This window comes from Macaca mulatta, chromosome 6 (genome assembly GCF_049350105.2).
Source record: "Macaca mulatta isolate MMU2019108-1 chromosome 6, T2T-MMU8v2.0, whole genome shotgun sequence".
In the NCBI taxonomy this organism is placed as follows: domain Eukaryota; kingdom Metazoa; phylum Chordata; class Mammalia; order Primates; family Cercopithecidae; genus Macaca; species Macaca mulatta.
The window spans coordinates 143,164,839-143,171,497 of record NC_133411.1 but is presented as its reverse complement, the minus strand read 5'-3'; the positions used below and the strand labels follow the sequence as shown (position 1 = coordinate 143,171,497).

The 6,659-nt window shown below is 42.9% G+C and overlaps 1 non-coding gene across 1 annotated transcript; it reads right to left on the bottom strand.

The window, feature by feature from the left end:
• Nucleotides 1-751: 751 nt before the first annotated feature.
• Nucleotides 752-882, bottom strand: LOC114679158 (small nucleolar RNA SNORA9). Its single transcript, XR_003730836.1, has one exon. It is a non-coding gene; the product is annotated as a small nucleolar RNA SNORA9 (small nucleolar RNA).
• Between the last annotated feature and the right edge of the window lie 5,777 nt (nt 883-6,659).

Below are 6,659 nucleotides of genomic sequence, written 5' to 3'. Positions count from 1 at the left end.
ATTCCACTCAGGCTGCAGGGTTAGAGAGGCCTGGCATCAAACTCTGATCTGCCGGTTTGTGGCTGGGCAACCCTAGACACATAATTCTGACCTTGGGCTCCTCATCTGTACTGAACTTAAAAACGACCTCATGGTGATACCTCAAAGATTTAAAACAAGAATTAAGAGGGTTGGCACAAAATAGGTGTTCAACAACATTAGCACCTTCCTCTTCCATGAGTTTTTCCTTTAAGATGAGTACACATTGACCTCACCCTCCACTAGCTCCCGGGGCATTCAGCCCCTCTGCAGAACTGAGACTCTGGTTCTCTTTGCTTTGCCTTGTAAATATCCTGTTCCATGAATCTCTCAGGGCAGGACTCTTCCCTGTTATTCCTCTCCACTGTTTCAGCTCCTACACTTACCACCTCTCTTGGCTTCATCCTCAACTTTCATAAGGCTTTTGCTTTAAGTGTGTAATAAAATAAAATTTGTACTGAGTCTGGAGCATAGCAAACACTCAGGATTCCATTCACCTTTCACACCAGAATTGTCCAAAACAACTTCCACAGCGACAGAAATGCCCTCTAATCTGTGCAGTCCAATATGGTAGCCACTGGCCACCTGTGGCTACTGGCCACCTGAAATGTGGCTAGTGTGAAAATGTAATAGAACTCCAAATTTAATTTAATCATGTATGCCAAGTGGCTGCCACATTAGATGGTGCAGATCTATACAAGGCCCAGCACACCAGATCCAGGAGGGAGCAAGTCATTGTCTGAAATTTTTATAACCTTGCTCTGGATAGAAGGGCAAGGTCTCAAACCGTTTCAAAACTGTTCTAGCAAGCACTGAAGGAATGCATAGGGTCACCACAGACCCAAGCATGCTGGAGGCTTGCTACGGGATACAAGTCTTTTGTCACACATATGCACTGCAAATACTATCTCACAATTCGTGGTGTGTCTGTCTATTCATTTTATTAACAATATGTTTTCCTTTAAAGACGTAAACTTATATAAAATAAAATGCAAGGGGGCCCTAACTATTTAGCTTTATCAATTGTAGCAATTAAATATACCCATGTAACCACCCCCCAAAGCAAGATATGAAATAATTACATCACCCCTTATCTTCCTTTCAGCCAGTGCCTCCCATCAAAGGAAACCAGTATCTGACATCTATCACTAAAGGTTAGGGGTTTTTTTTTGTTTTGTTTTTTGTTTTTTGAGATGGAGTTCTGCTCTTGTTGCCCAGGCTAGAGTGCAATAGCACGATCTTGACTCGCCGCAAACTCTGCCTCCTGGGTTCAAGCAATTCTCCTGCCTCAACCTCCCCAGTAGCTGGGATTATAGGCGTGTGCCACCACACCTGGATAATTTTGTATTTTTAGTAAAGACGGAGTTTCTCCATGCTGGTCAGGCTGGTCTTGAACTACCAACCTCAGGTGATCTGCTCACCTCAGCTTCCCAAAGTGTTGGGATTATAGGCATTAGCCACCACGCTTGGCCCCATTTACGTATTTACTGTATGTTTCCAGTTAGATAAAGTTCAAATACAAATAAAACTATCCTCTGGGCTCTTTCAAACTCGTGACCTTGGGTGATCTGCCGGCCTTGGCCTCCTAAAGTGCTGGGATTACAGGCGTGAGCCACTGTGCCCGGCCAAAGATATCTTCTAAAAGTCTTAAAGTTTTCCATTTGCATTTAAGTCCATAATACATACGAAATTATTTTTTGTGTTTGGTATGAGGTAAGAGTTTAGTTCCTCTTTTTCTATATGGATTACCAATTGTCCCAGTCTCATTTATTTAAGAGTCTATCCTTTCCCCACTTATTGTCAATACCATTTCTATCATATATTAAATTTCTGTACATATGTGGGTTTTTTTAGGCTCTTTATTCAGTTCTACTGCTCTTTTACCCTTACAGCAATTCAGTGGTGTCTTAATTACAACTTTAATATGAATCTTGATGTCTGGTTAGACACATGCTTCTACTTTGTTCTTTTTTCTTTTTTTTTTTTTTTCAGACAGAGTGTTTTTCTGTCGCCCAGGCTGAAGTGCAGTGGCACGATCTCAACTCACTCCAACCTCCACCTCACGGGTTCAAACAATTCTCCCACCTCAGCCTCCCAAGCAGCTGGGACTACAGGTGCCCACCACCACGCCCAACTAATTTTTGTATTTTTAGTAGAGACGGGGTTTCACCATATTGATCAGGCTGATCTTGAACTCCTGATCTGTTGCGGGAAGTCAGGGACCTCAAATGGAGGGACTGGCTGAAGCCGTGGCAGAAGAACATAAATTGTGAAGATTTAATGGACATTTATCACTTCCCCAATCAATACTCTTATAATTTCCTATGCCTGTCTTTACTTGAATCTCTTAATCCCGTCATCTTCGTAAGCTGAGGATGTGTGTCACCTCAGGACCCTGTGATGATTGTGTTAACTGCACAAATTTTTTGTAAAACGTGTGTGTTTGAACAATATGAAATCTGGGCATCCTAAAAAAGAGCAGGATAACAGCAATTATCAGGGAACAAGGGAGATAACCATAAGGTCTGACTGCCTGTGGGGCCGGACAGAACAGAGTCATATTTCTCTTCTTGCAGAAAGCAAATAGGAGAAATATCACTGAATTCTTTTCCCAGCAAAGAATAACCCTGGGGGCCGGGCGCGGTGGCTCAAGCCTGTAATCCCAGCACTTTGGGAGGCCGAGACGGGTGGATCACGAGGTCAGGAGATCAAGACCATCCTGGCTAACACGGTGAAACGCCGTCTCTACTAAAAAATACAAAAAACTAGGCGGGCGAGGTGGCGGGCGCCTGTAGTCCCAGCTACTTGGGAGGCTGAGGCAGGAGAATGGCGTAAACCCGGGAGGCAGAGCTTGCAGTGAGCTGAGATCCAGCCACTGCACTCCAGCCTGGGCAACAGAGCGAGACTCCGTCTCAAAAAAAAAAAAAAAAAAAAAAGAATAACCCTGGGAAAGGAATGCATTCCCAGGGGGAGGTCTCTAAAATGGCCACTCTGGGATTGTCTGTCTTATGCAGTTGAAGACAAGAGATGAAATACACCCTGGTCTCCTGCAGTGCCCTCAGGCTTGCTAGGATTAGGAAATTCCAGCCTGGCAAATTCTAGTCAGACTGGTTGTCTGCTGTCGAACCCTGTTTCCTGTTAAGATGTTTATCAATGACAATGCGTGCCCAGCGGGATGTGGAACCTCATCAGTAATTCTAATTTTGCCCTGGCCTTGTGATCTTGCTCTGCCATTTGCCTTGTGATCTTTTATTGCCTTTTGAAGCATGTGATCTCTGTGACCCAATCCCTATTCATACACTCTCTCCCCTTCTAAATCCCTAATAAAAGCTTGCTGGTTTTGCAGCTCAAGGTTGCCATCACGGTCCTACCATTATGTGATGGTCCCCCGCAGAGGCCCAGCTGTAAAATTTCTCTCTTTGTATTCTTTCTCTTTATTTCTTAGACCGGCTGACACTTAGGGAAAATAGAAAAGAAAAGAACCTACGTTGAAATATTGGGGGCTGGTTTCCCCGATACTGACCTTGTGATCCATCTGCCTTGGTCTCCCAAAGTGCTGTGATTACAGGTGTGAGTCACCACGCTCAGCTCATATCTCTTTTCTTTTCTTTTCTTTTCTTTTCTTTTCTTTTCTTTGAGACAGAGAGTCTAGCTCTGTAGCCCAGGCTGGAGTGCAGTGGTGAGATCTCAGCTCACTGCACCCTCTGCCTCCTGGGTTCAAGCAATTCTCTTGCCTCAGCCTCCCGAGTAGCTGGGATTACAGGCATGCGCCACCACACTCGGCTAATTTTGTATTTTTAGTAGACACGGGGTTTCTCCATGTTGGTCAGACTGGTTTCAAACTCCCAACCTCAGGTGATCCACCTGCGTTGGCCTCCCAAAGTGCTGGGATTACAGGCGTGAGTCACCGCGCCCAGCCCATCTTTCTTAAATAAGACACCAAAAGCAAAAGCAAAAAGGAAAAACTGTTGACCAAATGTAACTGTATGTGGGCCCAGTGGTGCATGTCTATAGTCCTAGCTCCTCCAGTGCCTGAGGTGGGAAGATCGCTTGAGCTCAGGAAGGTCAAGGCTGTAGTGAGCTGAGATTGTGCCTCAGAGCTCCAGCCTGGGGAACAAAGGGAGACTCTATCTCAGAAAGAAAAAAAAAACTATATTAAAATTTAGGACTACTCCTCATACCAGAAGAGTAAAAAAGTGAAAAAGCAAGTCACAACTGGGAACTTAGAGAACTTACGTAACTTACATAATTATACCTCAAACACATGGTGAATTCCTAAAAATCCACAAACAAAAAACACAAGATACCCCAAATAAAAGTGAGCAAAAGATTGATATGTCACAAAAGCAAGAAGGTGAATGGCCAAAAATATGGAAAAAAAAAAAAAAAAGCCTCAGCTTTATTAGTAAGCAGGGAAATGGAAATTAAAACCACAGATTCTAGTTTTCATTCTCACCCAGTTGGCGAAAGTTCATTGTCAACACCAAGTGTTGGTGAGGACGTGGACCAATGGAAATGTTCACACTCCGCTGGTGGGAGTGTAAATTGGGAAGACAACCTGGCATTATCTAGTACATTGTAGATGGGCACACCCCGTGACCAGCTATTCCTCTCCTTGGTTTTTATTCTGGAGAAAGTCCTGCACGTGGACTTCAGAAGGCATGTAAGGATGCTCCCAGCAGTGTTGTTTGTTACGGCAAAATCTGGAAATAGTCCAAAAGTCTATCAACAACAGACTGGATAAATAAACTGTCATATATTATTAATATATATACACACAGACACGAACATGAATGAACTATATACATCAACATGAATAAATCGCAAACATTTTTCTTAAGAAGAGCAAGTCATATTATGGTTCCACATATGTAAGTTAAACACATACAAAGCTAAATATATTTTAAAATATACAATGTATGTTTTGATTATAAAGAAAGTCAAGGAATAATAAATACAAAATTCAGCACAGCATACCTGTCTGTTGGGGATGTGATCAGAGAGAGCATACCTGGAGCCTCAGTGTTACTGGTAATGTCATGATTTTTGAGTCAAGAGTGCAAGGGAAGGCTGGGCGCGGTGGCTCATGCCTGTAATCCCAGCACTTTGTGAGGCCAAGGAAGGTGGATCATTTGAGGTCAGGAGTTCCAGACCAGCCTGGCCAACATGGCTAAATCCAGTCTCTACTAAAAATACAAAAATTATGCATGGTGGCACGCACCTGTAGTCCCAGCTACTCAGAGGCTGAAGCATGAGAATCACTTGAACCCGCGAGGCAGAGGTTGCAGTGAGCCGAGATTGTTCCACTGCAGTCCAGCCTGGGCAACAGAGAAAGACTCCATCTCAAAAAAAAAAAAAAAAAAAAAAAAAAAAGTGCAAGGGAACTTGTTTCATTATTGGTCTTTAAATATGTTAATTGTATTTTTGTCAATATTATTTTTCACAATAGTATCTTAACAAAAACAAATCTTACAAGCTACAGGGTTGTGGGGCAGGCAGTGGGAAGAGATGGGCATAGTAGTCAATACAAGAAATGCAAGAATCTTCTAACTCATTCCTCTAGGTGATTAGTAACCTTCTGTTTCACTTTTTAATTTAAAATTTTAGTTGTGTATTTTTTCTTATGAAATATTTCATAAATACAGAAAGATATAGAGGATAATATAATCACTTATGTGTCCATGACCCAATTTAAGGTGTAAGGCTTGGCCAAGTGCAGTGGCTCACACCTGAAATCCCAGCACTTTGGGAAGCCTGAGATGGGAGGATCACTTGAGGTCAGGAGTTCGAGACCAGCCTGGGCAACATGGTGAAACCTGGTCATTACTAAAAATACAAAAATTATCCAGTTTTGGTGGGCCACTGTGCGACCCAGCTACTTCAGGGGCTGAGGGTGCTTGAGCCCAGGAGTTGGAGGTTACAGTGAGCTATGATCACACCCTGCACTCCAGCCTACGCCACAAGATGGAGACTCTGTCATAAAACAACAACAATAACAAAAAGGTCTAAGACTTTACAAAAATAGTGGAAGCCCTTTGTGTAACCCTCCCCCATGGTATTCCCCTTCCTGCATCCCTAGTAACCACATTTCTGAAATTGGTACCACTCCTTTCTATGTTGGTCTTCCTACTTTTACTGACATATGCATGTACCCTTAAAGGTTCGTATTGTATTGTTAGGCATGTTTGGCATTATATATATATATGAAATTATGGCATCATTTGGTACCTATTCTTCTGCAACTCTTTTTTCCAATGTTATTTTTAAATTTTTACTTAGAGACAGGGTCTCACTTTGTCACCCAGGCTGGAGTGCAGTGGCCTGCTCACAGCTCATTGTGGCCTGTAACTTCTAGGCTCAAACGATCCTCCTCCAGAGCAGCTGGAACTATAGGCAAATGCTACTATGTCCAGATAATGCGTGGATAATTTTTCTTTACTTTCTTTCTTTCTTTCTTCACAACACAAGACCAGGTCTTGTGTTGCCTAGCCTGGTCTCAAACTCCTGGGCTCAAGCCATCCTCTTGCCTGGGCTTCCCAAAATTGCTGGAATTATAGGTGTGAGCCACCACGCCCCACCCTCCATATTTTTCTTAATGTTTGTCCATGTTGATGTGGTAGGATTCTTTATATCCAGTTTTA